The sequence below is a fragment of the Aedes albopictus genome, chromosome 3, assembly GCF_035046485.1.
Source record: "Aedes albopictus strain Foshan chromosome 3, AalbF5, whole genome shotgun sequence".
Lineage (NCBI taxonomy): Eukaryota > Metazoa > Arthropoda > Insecta > Diptera > Culicidae > Aedes > Aedes albopictus.
Genome location: NC_085138.1, coordinates 425,857,770 through 425,873,303, shown reverse-complemented (window position 1 = coordinate 425,873,303; position 15,534 = coordinate 425,857,770). Strand labels below are relative to the sequence as shown.

Sequence of the window (15,534 nt, the reverse complement as noted above, 5' to 3'; positions counted from 1 at the left end):
AATCGTTGCTTTGGATATTGCAAGAAGTTACCGCTGCACCCGTAGAATATGGAATCTAAACTCCAGAACAGTTTGGATGACCAAGGATATCCCGACTGCTCTGAAACTGTCTATTGAACTTTTAAAAGACTTACTGGGTATAATAGATTACAAATCGTTGCTTTGTATAATGCAAGAAGTTACCGTTACAGACGTAGACTTTAGGATCTAAACTCAGAACAGTTTGGATGTCCTTGGATATCCAGAAAATTACTCTGCATCATATTCTACCTTTTTGATGCTGTTAAGCACCAAAACTACAGAAATATGTGGAAAAAACTCTATAATAATGCTTGGAAAAATTCTGGCTAAAATTAAAAATCCACGTAAATGAAAACCGCGTTAATTCAAAAAACCGCGTTAATTCAAAAATCCGCGTAAAAATAAACCGCGTTAATTCAAAAATCCGCGTAAAAAAACCGCGGTAATTCAAAAATCCGCGTAAAAAAACCTCGTAAATGAAAACCGCGTAAAAAAACTGCGTAAAAAAACCTGACTGTAGTTTCTTCGGAGAAGTTTCTACATTAGACAAGGCGCTTTTTTTGACATAAAGAGTTGAATGATCAATCCACCTATAAGTGAGATGAAAAAAATATTTTTTCAAAAGATGCAGATAGACGTTTGATGCGTTCGGCAAAGTTGTGCAAAATGCAGTTTTGAACAACTTTGTCAAAGACGCCATAATGCTGAATCTCATACTTTACGAGATATATTGCGTTGTATGTGCATGACCCCTAGAAATCATATATTTCATCATAACTTTTTAACGGTTTTTTTAGAGTTTTTGCGTCTTCTACAAAATTGTTTGGAATGTAAAAATACATATTTTTGCTGAACATCGAAAAACGCTAGCTTTTGAAATAACAAAGTTATTTACAAATTACTTATTTTTATAGGGCAATTTTGAACTCGTGTTACTTTTTTCGGCGCAAAATGGCGCAGAGAACAGTTTCGAATACTGAAACAACTATCATTCTACTATATCAAAATGGCTTAAACTTTTGTATACTAGTGTATTCTTTATGTGTTATGGTAATTAAACAAAAAATATCGAATATTGAAATCATTCAATAACTTTGACATTTAACGAGATAGAATGTCGCAATGATCAGCAAAATTGTGTATTTTTATATGCTCAACAACTTCGCAGAACTTGCAAATAGTGTAAAAATTGTGGATTAAAAGTTATAATAAAAATCAATTTCTGAGTGATTTTTAAATATGTTTTTTTTTATAATTCGTTAAAATAATCATAACTTTTTACCAAGATTTTCTATATTTTTTTCATATTCTAGAAAGTTGTTAAGCATACAAGAATACACAATTTTGCTGAAAATTGCGACATTCTATCTATTTAAATTAAGAAGTTATTAAAAAAAATCAATGTTTGATAATTGTTTGTTTATTTACCATAACACATGAAGAATACACTTGTATACAAAAGTTTAAGCCTTTTCGATATAGTAGAAATATAGTTGTTTCATTATTCGAAACTGTTCTCTGCGCCATTTTGCGCCGAAAAAAGTAACACGAGTTCAAAGTTGCCCTATAAAAATCAGTAGTTTGTAAATAACTTTGTTATTTCAAAAGCTAGCGTTTTTTGACGTTCAGCAAAAACATGTATTTTTACATTCCAAATAACTTTGTAGACGCAAAAAATAAAAATAAAATCCGTAAAAAAGTTATGATGAAATATATGATTTCTAGGGGTCATGCACATACAACGTAATAAATCTCGTAAAGTATGAGATTCAGCATTATGGCGTCTTTGACAAAGTTGTTCAAAACTGCATTTTGCACAACTTTGCCGAACGCATCAAACGTCTATCTGCATTTTTTTTAAATATTTTTTCCATCTCACTTATAGGTGGATTGATCATTCAACTCTTTATGTCAAAAAATGCGCCTTGTCTAATGTAGAAACTTCTCCGAAGAAACTATATCGCTAAAATCATCGGTTGAAACGTTATTGAAAAAGCGCACGAAATCGGCAAAATAAAACACTGTGCATTGTGGCAGCCATCTTCGTTTTCTCTGAAATGTCCCCTTCTTTTAGAAATTTTAAAAAGAGTGTTTAGGCATTTCTCCAGGAATTTCTCTAACAACTCCTTCTAGAATTTCTTGAGGAATTTTCTTAAGATTCTTTCAGATACTTATATAAAGAAGATTTCCAGGGATTTTCATAGGAATTAAGCAGAAAATTTATTTGAAAAATACATTCCTTAGATCCCATCAGAAATGCTTCCACGCATTTATTCCAAAACTGCTTAAAGAATCTCCTCAGAAATATTTCCTTTTCTTCATTAATGTCAGCAAGGGATTTCTTCATAAACTTTTTCATACATTTCTTTTTCAGAAATTCCTCTAGTTTTTTTTTTCAATTTTGCCTTCCGGAACTCGCGCGGTTGGCCACCACCGTCAGCACCACGCTTATGCTGAGTACAAAAAGCGAGCATTTTTCAAATTCTTCATACCTCCCTGAAAAGATTTCTAAAAAAAATCCATGAACAGAATTGGAATCCCTGAAAAAAAATCTAAAGCAATTCATGCAGAAATTGCAGTCAAACATACTGGAGGAATTGATTTATTAAATTTCGATAAGGATTCCTGAAGGAAGTTGTAGAGCAAACCCGGGAAGAATTCATGGCGATTCCTCTGTAAGATGTCTTGTAAGTATTTCTTGCAAAACGGCTACAAGGTATTAGTGGACGAAAATCCCTGAAGCACTTTTTTAAGTGATCCTTAGAACCGAGATGAATTTTCGGGGGTAAATTTAGCAGCAGAAATTTAAATCTGGAAGAATTTATGAATGGTCTACATAAGTTGACATTTTGATGAAATCTCTAAAGAAAAGCCTCCATGGGCACGATACATGGAGCATGCTCGAGGAGGACCTGCAAGCACTCGGAGTTTTCGAGCGACGCGTGCTAAGGACGATCTTCGGCGCTGTGCAGGAGAACGGTGTGTGGCGGAGAAGAATCTCCTGAGAAACTTCTAGATGAATTTCTGAAGAAATGCCTGGATGAATCCCGGAGGATTTCCTTAAAAGAATCCTGGAGGAATTTAAAGAGAAATTCCTGAAGCAATCTTTCTAGAAATTCGGAAACAATTCCAGGAAACCATCCTACAAAAAAAAAGATTTTCCGAAGGAACTGATAGAAAGGGATGAATACCTGAAGGAATCTCTTCAGAGTTTCCTGCGAGAATCTCTTGCGGAATTACCAAAATAATAACTGAAGCTACCTTTGATGAAGCATCTGAAGTAATCGCTAGAGAAACTCATCTTTAATCTGTTTCGGAATTGTTGGACCAATTGATTTTAAAAGGAAAATTTGAAAGAATATCTGAACATACGGTAGGAGGAATATCTTGAAAAGTTTTTTTTGAGAAATTCCGAGATAATTCCCAAAAAAAAATTTTTTTTGGAGGAAATTTAACAGGAATTCCTGGAGGTATCTTTGCAGGAATTCTTGTTGAACGCATAAAAAGAGCTCCTGGAATAATTCCAGAAAAAAATCTGTCACATGTAATATATTTAACATCCTGAAGTTTCATCCGCATTACTTTTTGGAAGGCATTCTTTTAAAAATTATGAAAAGAGTTCGAAAAGCAATTCACAAGCAACTCATTGGCAATTGATCATAATATTAGATTTACAAACTTGCTAGTCCTTGGATCATCTAGAATGAAAATAACAAAATTATATTGTTTTTGGAGCGACAAAGTTGACACAGTTATATTTTTTAAATCATGGTAACCTCGGTTTTACGAGATTTCGTTATTTAGAAAAACTAAGACCGATTGCTCGCAATTTCATTGAGAAATGTCCATGAGAGAAATGAGGTAAGCTTCATTCGTCTGGTTTTTATTTTTTCTCTAAGTTTTTATTTCTGCGTCTTTCCTACTTTTTTTTCTTTTTTTATTTTTTATTTTTCTTTTTCATTGAAGAATGGCGAGGAGTCTCTCAAAAATCTATAGAGAAGCTCTCGTGGGATTAGTTTCTTCAGAGACCTTTGATTTCCTTACGTTCAAACCTTTCGCACGAGGTAGGCAAACATTGTACGTTGGGTATAGAAAAAAAAAACAACAAATTATTCTGTTGTGACGTTTTGACAATAGAAATTCACGGAAATAAAGTTTGAAAAAATACTTCCGCTGCTGACCCAAATTACCGTCACTGGTGAAATGTGCTTCGATGCACACGTTTATTTTTGAGGGGAAGATTCTTTGCAAATAATTTGGAAATTTTCGTGGTCTTTCGCTTTGGGTTTATTTTTTTTTTCAGCAAAACTTTTGGGCACTTTCTTGAGGAATTGTTTCGTAAATTTTCTCTCAAAAATTGTTCGGCAATTTTTCCAGAGTTTCTTTCGTATTCCCTTCCGCATTTCTTTTGTGCCTTAGTTCAGATATTCTTTCGAACACTTCTTTGGTAATTAATTTAGATAACTCTATGGCTTATCCATTGGAAATCTGGCAATTTGTTTCAGAAATCATTTTTGTTATTAATTCATTTGTAAATTTACATATGCGTTCTTTCTTTGGAGATTTTTTTTTGTAAATTTCCTTTCTCAGCATTTGTTTTGAAAATGTACTCGGGAATTTCTTTTTCTTTTTGTTTTTCTACAAATTCTTCGGTTATTGCTTTAAAAATTTCTTTGAAACTCCTTTTCTCTTGTTTTCGACAAATTTATGTTAAATTGTTTCGGCAATTACTTTCAGAATTTATTTGACAATTCATAGAGAAATTCCTTCGTGAACATCAGCAATACATGGACTTCCCTTAGCGACGCCTCTTCATACGATTATCTGCACGAATTCCATTTCCGTAAAATGAAACGGTTGGTATGGTTGTCCCTGTTTCTGCCTTTAATCAACTTTGAACATTTACGTCAATCCTGTTATTCCTAAGTGGAAAATCTGATTGCCGTTTTTTTTTATTTTTCAAATCATGGTGCCCCCGGTCATTTTAACGTTTGTGTTACTTAAATGTTGACAAGAAATTATGTTAATGGCATTACATTAGAAGTTTTCCAAAGTAATCGCCAAAAGAATTGACAAAAAAAATTACGAAATTAAACCGTTGTAGTATATTTCCAAAAAGATTCCTGAAGGAATTCTCAAAGGCATGGATAAAGAAATAACCACTAATTTCCACGGATATTGTGAAGGAAATTCCAATTTTGTTGTTTTTTTTTACCATAGCTAAGATGTTTTTTTTTTTCTTTTTTTACCATAGCCTAGTTTATGACGGAATCAAAGGCTTTGCTTCCCTTACAAAAAAACATTTTCGGATTTTTTCGAGAGTGGAATTCGATTGGCATGTGCTTCTAACCGTCCCACCAGGTACGCTTTCATTTCCAAGAAATGAAATTACAAAAAAAATTGTTTCATGCGATGCAATTGCAAAAAGATTTCTTTAAGAATTTTTCCCCAATGCATTGGTAGGTCACCAAATAAATTCCTAAATATACTGCAGAAGAAATTTGCATAAAACTAGAGATTCCAGAAAAAAAATCCCAGAGAAATTGGCGCATAAAGTGCAAAGAGTTATCGAATGAATTATAGGAAAAAAAAAGTGACCGGAATAATTACCGAACCTTTTCTTGAAAGATATATTGAAAAAGTCCCAAAAGAATAATAAAACATAAAACCCTAATTAATCCACCTAGCGGTGATGGTGCCTTTCTCGTGCTTTAAAATATCCTTTCAACAAAACTCGAGCGACATGTAGATGACATTGACATAAATACAAAATGAAAACTGCTTGCTAAATCTACTCAATATGGATACATTTTAAATTAGCATAACATCCAATATTCAGAAAATATAAGACAACGATCCAAAACTCAAACCAAACAAGTGCCATGAAGCCGCATCATTTTGAAACGTCATTTTAGATTTTCCGGTCATCATTTTATGACTCCGGATATCTACCCCAACTAAACCAACCGCCATCTTGAACATTGAGACACCATCTTGGATGTTCTGGTATTTATTTTTGGACTCTGCACCTACAATTACATAAAATAGTCGCCGTATTGAATTTTGGCATGTCGTTTATGATTTTCTGTTTACCAGTTTTGGACGAAGACCGGCATTCTTCCCCATTCAAACTATACACACTCAATCCTGAATGGCCTGTTCGGTACTTTTTTGACGAAAATAGAACAGCAGAACTTTTTCGGTAGCTACGGTAATCGATTTTACTGAGGCTTAGTACACCAACTGTCAAAAACGGGTGCAAAAGGTAAACAATCCATTGTTGCTGTATTCAGCTGTTCTATTTTCGTCAAAATTTTACCGAACACGGTATTCAAAATTAAGTGTGTAGTCATATTGCAGACCTTGTAAAACAGCGCACAGCTTGGGTTTTCTGGTTACAAATTTTGAATTCTGGACATATTTTCATACAAAATATTCCCATAATGCAAGAATTAAAAATCCTATAAAATAGGCACTAACTTGAACAATGGGCCATTATCTTGGACTTTGGACCGCTATCTTGGATACTCTGGTGGACTCCGAACATATTTCCCATACCAAACACACTTATTTTACATAGTTTTAGAGCTCAAAATTCCTTAAAACAGCCACCATCTTCTTTAGACGCGATCAAATTCTTATTTTTCCATTCAACGTTGACCCATCCTGCTATAAATTTACACCTTAGGAATCTGAAATGGTACGATTTGATGAGATCGCTTTAGTTTTGTCTATATTTTGTTCGCATGAGAACTTAGACCTATTCGTCACTGTTGTTCATACCTAATGTTTATCAGGCCATTAAACAAAGCCACTATTTATTTTTTCACATGAACGTTGGTTCTGCTACACAACAGCTAGTCTCTAATGTGATCTAAGGCTATTTTATTGATAACCGTTCATTCGATTATCAAAAAATCTGCGATCTGATGTGTCGTATGTATGGGTTTGGTTCATTTTGATATTTGGTAATTTCCGGTGGGATAGCCGGATCTGATTCCATGAGTCATGGAACATGACACTACCGGTTGTCCCAATTATGGTCTGAGAATATTTTATTGCTATTTATTCACCTTTACCTAATCACCGCGATTTGATATATCGCATGAATGCTTCACTTTTACTTCTAACCACTTTCGAAGCCACAGCTGACCCTATTTTTCCATCAGGTTGTCGATAAGTCGTGATCAGTCTTGTTAGAGATCACAGTCATTTGAACCTTTTCGTCGATATTCGGCCTCCTTTGTCTCCGACATTCGCAACACAAGCAATCAAACTACTGTTCGAAACGAAAAATGTCAAACGAATGCACTTCACCACGATAACGGCTTCGAGAGACGGTTTGGCTTTTGTTATTCCTGTCTTCTTCCATAATAAGAGCTATGTTGCCCATCTGTGTGTCGTATTCAATGCAACATGCAATAATAAACTAATATTAACATTCATAATCGGAATTGGCTGAAAATCTATGCGTAAAGCTAAAATTAGACACATGTTATCGTGTCAGATGACATTGATTTGACCCTTTCTTATGTTTATTGATCCTAGTTCTACTGCTCGTGTTATGTGTAGGTAAGAGGTAACGATAGCGCACGAATGTAACAAAGCCGACTGACACCCGACTGCGACAACGAAATGAAGGTAGTAAAAAGTGTCGAATGTTTACAAGACTGGTCGTGATTTGATGTACCGCATCCATGGGTTTGGTTAAATTTTACATTTTGCTACCCGGTTCTGATTCCGGGTAACTACCGGCTGAACCAAATATGGTCTAACATTATTGTCTTGTCAACTGCTCATCGGTTAATCAAAAACGCTGCAAATTGAAGGTGTCACATGCAGGGTTTGACCATTTCGACGGGACTCTCGGAACCAATTCCGGAACACTACCAGTTGTCTTTAGTGTGACGTAAGGCTATTTTCGAGCTAACTGTTCATCAGGTTATCGCAAAAGCCACGATTTGATGTGTCACATGCCTGGATTTGGTTAACTTTTACATTTGGCGTCTTCCGGCCACTCAAAACCGATTCCGGCGGTACACTTGCCGGCCGTTCATTAGGTAATCTAAAAAGCCGCTATTTAATGTGACGCATGTACGGGTTTGTTTCTCTTTCAGATTTAACCACTTCGGCGGGAACCCCGGAACGGGTTCCGGAACACTACTAGTTCAGATATGGTCTGAGATGATTTTCCTGCTCATTATCCATCAAATCATCGAAAATGCCGTGGTTTGATGTGTCGCTTGCATGGGTTTGGTACAATTGTATATTTGGCCACTTCCAACGGGACGCCCAGAACCGGTTCGGGAACACTACCGGTTCAGATATGGTCTGAGACTATTTTCCTGCTTACCGCTCATCAGGTTATCGAAAATTACCGTGGTTTGATGTGCCTCATGCATGGGTTTGGTTCACTTTGATATTTGGCACTTCCGGCGGGACACCCGAAACCGGTTCCGGAACACTACCGGTTCAGATATGGTCTTAGACTATTTTTCTGCTTACCGCTCGTCAGGTTATCGAAAATGCCGTGGTTTGATGTGTCGCATGCATAGGTTCGATGCATTTTCATATTTGGTTCCTTCCTGGGGTACCGTTCCGGAACACCTAAATGGCCATATCTCCGGAACGGCTGAACCGATCCGAACCATTTTCAATAGGAAACAATGGGACCAGATTCCGCGTCGAATGAACCGTCGGTCATTGAAATCGGATGACGTTTACTGCCAAAAAGTGATGTGAGTTTTTTTGTACACACACATACAGACACACACACACGCACACACATATACACACACATACACACACACAGACATCACCTCAATTCGTCGAGCTGAGTCGATTGGTATATGTGATTTGACCCTCCGGGCCTTCTATCAAAAAGTCAATTTTGAAGTGAACATATAGCCTTTCCAGTACACTTAGTGTACGAGAAAGGCAAAAAAGAAGCCAAAGGAAAAACAGCCAAAGTTATTTTCATATAAATTGTCTATTAGATTTTTATGAGAATCACTAGAAGACTTCTAGAGGAAATTGCCGAAGTGGCTTTCAAATATATGGTTAGAATAACACCGTTATCAGTATCGTCCAATTTTTTTTTGTAAATTGGCTGTAGTAAGTATGACTGTTTTCTCTCAAAAGCATCTGTCACAATAACCGCCAACTTCGTATTGAAATACTAAAATTTCTGTACGGTACGAGTTTTGGTGAAACATATTGAGATATCGGAGATCATTGTGCTTGAATCGAAAGTCGAAAAAAAATCGATGTATTACAAACTCACCAAGTATAACGACACTCGGGGTTCCACTATATACATTTTCTATCTAATGACTGCTTTTTCATCTATGGAGACTTCAATCATTTATTCTCTTTCATTTTTTCCAACGTTTATCAGGTTATCAGATTTCGCATTGGCTTGAATCACTTTTGTATTCCCGGTGAAGAACACTGCCGGTAGTCACAAATGTTTGTCAGACCTATATGTAGTTTCTAGAGTAGGTAAATAGAATTGTGAAATACCCGCTGAGCTTCGACAACATCTAACTAATCTTGACAGTGGATGTTCCCATGGTTCACTCCCGATCAAAAGTTTGGGGTCACCCCCTTTGTTTAGGCCTATATCTTCGCCAATTTGCGTCCGATTTCAAAACCCTAGGTCTCATTCAAAAGATAATAAATCAAAGAAACTTTAAACATGATTCAAGAGAAACTTTTTCAAAAAACCCTAATTAATCCACCTAGTGGTGATGGTGCCTTTCTCGTGCTTTTAAGTATCCTTTCAACAAAACTCAAGTGACATGTTGATGACATTGACATAAATACAAAATAAAAACTGCTTGCTAAATCAACTCAATATGGATACATTTTATATTAGCATTACATCCAATATTCAGAAAATATAAGACAACGATCCAAAATTCAAACCAAACAAGTGTCATGAAGCCGCAAAATTTTGAAACGTCATTTTAGATTTTTCGGTCATTATTTTTTGACTCCGGGTATCTACCCCAACTAAACTAAATGCCATATTGAACATTGAGACACCACCTTGGATGTTCTGGTATTCATTTTTGGACTCCGTACCTAAAATTACATGAAATAATCGCCGTATTGAATTTTGGCATGTCGTCTATGATTTTCTGGTGACCAGTTTTGGACGAAGACCGGCATTCTTCCCCATTCCAATTATAGTCATATTGCAGACCTTGTGAAACAGTGCACAGCTTGGGTTTTCTGATCACAGATTTTGAATTCTGGACATGTTTCCATACAACACATGCCCATAATGCAAGAATTCAAAATCCTCAAAAAAAAGGCGCTAACTTGAATACGGGGCATTATCTTGGACTTTGGACCGCTATCTTGGATACTCTGGTGGACTCCGAACATATTTCCCATACCAAATACACTTATTTTACATAGTTTTAGAGCTCAAAATTCCTTTAAACAGCCGCCATGTTCTGTTCAAGGATGACACGATCAAATTCTTATTTTTCCATTCAACGTTGACCCATCCTGCTATAAATTTACACCTTAGGAATCTGAAATGGTGCGATTTGATGAAACCTATTCGTCACTGTTGGTCATGCCGAATGTTTATCAGGCCATTAAACAAAGCCACGATTTGATTTTTCACATGAACGTTGGTTCTGCTACACAACAGCTAGTCTTATGTGATCTAAAGCTATTTTCTTGTTAACCGTTTATTGGATAATCAAAAAATCTGCGATCTGATGTGTCGTATGCAGGGATGCCAGATGATTTTTTTTTTAAATCTGTATCGCAATTTTCAAAAATCTGTATCCCATACAAAATTTGGGTGAAAAATCTGTATCCCATACGAAAAAAAAAATAACAAATCTAGCTCAAAAATCTGTATTTCATATTAAATGAAATCTGTACGGATGCTCAAAAATCTGTATAATACAGATAAATCTGTATATATGGCATCCCTGGTCGTATGTATGGGTTTGGTTCATTTTTATATATGGCAATTTTCGGTGGGATACCCGGATCTGATTCCATGACACTAACGGTTGTCCCAAATCTGGTCTGAGATAATTTTACTGCCAATTCTTCACCTTTACCCAACCACCGCGATTTGATATATCGCATGTATGGGTTTGATTCACCACCAGCGTGGTCGTCCCAGTGTTGGTTGGGACGTTAAACAGAACTGGCACGATGGCCCTCCGGCGAGACAGGAGTGTTGGCGTAGGCCCAATAAGCCACCCGTAAAAATCCCCATTGCGAATAACATAGGAGAAAATACGACTCGATACAATCGGCAAAGACCCACGCGACGAAATAAGGACTACGATTGGAAACTTGGAACATGGAATTGCAAGTCACTAGGTTTCGCAGGATGTGACAGGATAATCTACGATGAACTACATCCCCGCAACTTCGACATCGTGGCGTTGCAGGAACTTTGTTGGACTGGACAGAAAGTGTGGAAAAGCGGGCATCGAGCGGCTACCTTCTACCAAAGCTGTGGCACCACCAATGAACTGGGAACAGGATTTATAGTGTTGGGCAAGATGCGACAACGTGTGATCGGGTGGCAGCCGATCAACGCAAGGATGTGCATGTTGAGAGTTAAGGGCCGTTTCTTCAACTACAGCATCATCAACGTCCACTGCCCACACGAAGGGAGACCCGATGATTAGAAAGAAGCGTTCTACGCGCAGTTAGAGCAAACATACGATGGTTGCTCGCCGCGTGACGTGAAAATCGTTGTCGGCGACATGAACGCGCAGGTAGGAAGGGAGGAAATGTACAGACCGGTAATCGGGCGAAACAGCCTGCACGCCGTATCGAATGATAACGGCCAGCGATGCGTAAACTTTGCAGCCTCCCGTGGTATGGTAGTCCGAAGCACCTTCTTCCCCCGCAAAGATATCCACAAAGCCACCTGGAGATCACCCGACCATCAAACAGAAAACCAAATCGACCACGTTCTAATCGACGGTAAATTCTTCTCAGATATAACCAACGTCCGCACATACCGCAGTGCGAATATAGATTCGGATCACTACTTAGTCGCTGTATGCATGCGCTCAAAACTTTCGACAGTTATCACCACGCGTCGAAGTCGAACGCCGCGGCTCAACATCGAGCAACTTCGTAACGTAGAAGTGGCTCAAGACTACGCGCAGCAGTTAGCAGTGGCCCTACCAACGGAAGAGCAGCTTGGCGCAGCTACACTTGAAGATGGCTGGAGGGACATCCGATCCGCCATAGGTAGTACCTCGGCTACAGCACTAGGCTTCGCGACTCCGAATCACAGAAACGACTGGTACGACGGCGAATGTGAACAGTTGAAAAACGAGAAGAATGCAGCATGGGCGAGAATGCTGCAACACCGTACGAGAGCGAATGAGGCACGTTACAAACAGGCGCGGAACAGGCAGAACTCAGTCTTCCGGATGAAGAAGCGCCAGCAGGAAGAACGAGATCGCGAAGCGATGGAAGAGCTGTACCGCGCTAAGGACACACGAAAGTTCTACGAGAAGCTGAACCGCTCGCGCAGAGGCTTTGTGCCACAAGCCGACATGTGCCGAGATAATCACGGGAATATTCTCACGAGCGAGCGTGAGGTGGTCGAGAGGTGGCGGCAGCATTACGATGAGCACCTCAATGGCGACGTTGCAAGTACCGAAGGTGGCGTGGTAACCGATCTAGGAGTATGTGCACAGGACGAAAGACTTCCAGCCCCTGACCTTCAAGAGATTGAGGAGGAGGTTGGCCGGTTGAAAAACAACAAAGCCGCTGGAGCAGATCAACTACCAAGCGAGCTTCTAAAATACGGTGGAGAAGCACTGGTGAGAGCACTACACTGGGTCATTACCAAGATTTGGGAGGAGGAAGTATTACCGGAGGAATGGATGGAAGGTATCGTGTGTCCCATCTACAAAAAGGGCGACAAGTTGGATTGCGGGAACTACCGCGCGATCACACTACTGAGCGCTGCCTACAAGATACTCTCTCAAATTTTATGCCGCCGTCTATCACCGATTGCAAGAGAGTTCGTGGGGCAATATCAGGCTGGATTTATGGGTGAACGCGCTACAACGGACCAGATGTTCGCCATCCGCCAGGTATTGCAGAAATGCCGCGAATACAACGTGCCCACACATCACTTGTTCATCGATTTCAAATCGGTGTATGATACAATCGATCGAGAACAGCTATGGCAGATTATGCACGAATACGGATTCCCGGATAAACTGATACGGTTGATCAAGGCGACGATGGATCGAGTGATGTGCGTAGTTCGAGTATCAGGGACACTCTCGAGTCCCTTCGAATCTCGCAGAGGGTTACGGCAAGGTGATGGTCTTTCGTGCTTGCTGTTCAACATTGCTTTGGAGGGTGTAATAAGAAGAGCGGGGATAAACACGAGTGGGACGATTTTCACGAAGTCCGTTCAGCTGCTTGGTTTCGCCGATGATATTGATATTATTGCTCGTAAATTTGAGACGATGGCGGAAACGTACATCCGACTAAAGAGTGAAGCCAGGCGAATCGGATTAGTCATTAATGTGTCGAAGACAAAGTACATGATGGCAAAGGGCTCTAGGGAGGAATCACCGCGCCCGCCACCCCGAATTCATATCGACGGTGATGAAATCGAGGCGGTTGAAGAATTCGTGTACTTGGGCTCACTGGTGACCGCCGACAACGACACCAGCAGAGAAATTCAGAGGCGCATTGTGGCAGGAAATCGTTCGTACTTTGGACTCCGCAGAACTCTACGATCGAATAAAGTTCGCCGTAACACGAAGTTAACCATCTACAAAACGCTGATTAGACCGGTCGTCCTCTATGGGCACGAAACATGGACCCTACGTGCAGAGGACCAACGCGCCCTTGGAGTTTTCGAACGGAAGGTGTTGCGTACCATCCACGGCGGAGTGCAGATGGAAGACGGGACTTGGAGAAGGCGAATGAACCACGAGCTGCATCAGCTGCTGAGAGAACCAACCATCGTCCATACCGCGAAAATCGGGAGGCTACGGTGGGCGGGTCACGTCATCAGGATGTCGGATAGCAACCCGACTAAAATGGTTCTCGAGAGTCATCCGACCGGTACAAGAAGACGTGGAGCGCAGCGAGCTAGGTGGATCGACCAAGTGGAGGACGATCTGCGGACCCTACGCAGAGTGCGGAACTGGCGACAAACAGCCATGGACCGAGTGGAGTGGAGGCGGCTACTATGTACAGCAGAGGCCACCCCGGCCTTAGCCTGACCGGTAAGGTAAGTAAGGGTTTGATTCACCTTTACTTTTAACTATAGATAGTAGAGTAAACATAGATTCGCGGACACCGCTGACTAAAATGTTTCAAGCGTGTAAGTAGTAATTTTCAAGAGTGTGACGGTTGAATATGACGTCATGCGCTCCATTGATGTTGTCCAAATCGTGACGTCATGCTCGTCTGGATACAGATTTTGACATTCATCAACACGGATCTATGTTTACTCTACAATCTATACTTTTAACCATTTTCGAAGCCACAGCCGAACTCGCAACACTACCGGGAATCTAATGTGGTCTGACCCTTTTTTCTCATGTACCGCATCCATGGGTTTGGTTAAATTGTACATTTTACTACCCGGATCTGATTCCAAGTAACTACCGGCTGAACCAAATATGGTCTGACACTATTGTCTTGTTAACTGTTCATCGGTTAACCAATAACGCTGCAAATTGAAGGTCTCACATGCAGGGTTTGACCATTTCGACGGGACTCTCGGAACCAATTCCGGAACACTACCAGTTGTCTCTAGTGTGATCTAAGGCTATTTTCTTGCTAAGTGTTCATCAGGTTATCGCAAAAGCCACGATTTGATGTGTCACATACCTGGATTTGATTTACTTTTACATTTGGCCTCTTCCGGCCACTCAAAACCGATTCCGAAACACTTGCTGTCCGTTCATTAGGTAATCGAAAAAGCCGCTTTTTGATGTGACGCATGTATGGGTATGTTGGGCTCCTTCAGATTTGACCACTTCTGCGGGAGCCCCGGAACCGGTTCCGGAACACTACTGGTTCAGATATGGTCTGAGATGATTTTCCTGCTCATTGTCCATCAGGTCATCGAAAATGCCGTGGTTCGATGTGTCGCATGCATAAGTTTGGTTCAATTGTATATTTGGCCACTTCCAGCGGGACGCCTAGATCCGGTTCCGGAACACTACCGGTTCAGATATTGTCTGAGACTGTTTTCCTGCTTATCGCTCATCAGATTATCTAAACTGCCGTGGTTTGATGTGTCGCAAGCATGGGTTTGGTTCAATTGTATTTTTGGCCACTTCCAGTGTGACGCCTAGAACCGGTTCCGGAACACTAGCGGTTCAAATATGGTCTGAGATGATTTTCCTGCTCATTGTCCATCAGGTCATCGAAAATGCCGGGGTTTGATGTGTCGCATGCAAGGATTTGGTTCAATTGTATATTTGGCCACTTCCAGCGGTGTGCCTAGAACCGGTTCCGGAACACTACCGG

The 15,534-nt window shown here is 39.8% G+C and overlaps 1 protein-coding gene across 4 annotated transcripts in view; it reads right to left on the bottom strand.

The window, feature by feature from the left end:
* Nucleotides 1-15,534, bottom strand: part of LOC109433445 (uncharacterized) — a 314,324-nt gene that overhangs the window by 263,091 nt on the left and 35,699 nt on the right. The window contains exon 1 of one of the 4 annotated variants that reach the window (XM_062856422.1): nt 9,305-9,623. The exons of the other annotated variants lie outside the window; for them this stretch is intronic. The gene's annotated coding sequence lies outside the window, so the exon portion shown is untranslated. Of the gene's footprint in view, nt 1-9,304; nt 9,624-15,534 lie in introns of those variants that run through there. 4 annotated transcript variants of the gene reach the window in all.